The sequence below is a fragment of the Myotis brandtii genome, unplaced genomic scaffold (assembly GCF_000412655.1).
Source record: "Myotis brandtii unplaced genomic scaffold, ASM41265v1 scaffold122, whole genome shotgun sequence".
Lineage (NCBI taxonomy): Eukaryota > Metazoa > Chordata > Mammalia > Chiroptera > Vespertilionidae > Myotis > Myotis brandtii.
In genome coordinates this window covers 1,081,095-1,081,501 of record NW_005354255.1, presented here as the reverse complement: position 1 = coordinate 1,081,501, position 407 = coordinate 1,081,095, and positions in this window count along the sequence as shown.

The window sequence follows — 407 nt, the reverse complement described above, 5'->3', positions numbered from 1 at the left end:
CGGGGGTGGGGCTGGGGGGGAGGGGGAAGAGGGGTTAGCGACGGAGCATGCGCAGCGTCCCGGAAGCGGGATCAAAGCTCTAGGGCGTGGCCAAGACTGAGAATTGAAGGTTTTATTAAAAGACTAGAAGCCCGGTGCACGAATTCGGGCACGGGTGGGGTCCCTCGGCCTGGCCCTCGATCCCGTGGCCGGCTGGGGGGAGGGACTGGGGGGAGATTGGCTGGACGGGGGAAGTTGGCGCACTGACCACCAGGGGGCAGCTCCTCCCTTGAGCATCTGCCCCCTGGTGGTCAGTGTGTGTCATAGTGGCCAGTCACTCCCAGTTGTTCTGCTGTTAGGGTCAATTTGCATATTACCCTTTTATTATATAGAATAGAGGCCTGGTGCACGGGTGGGGGCTGACTGGT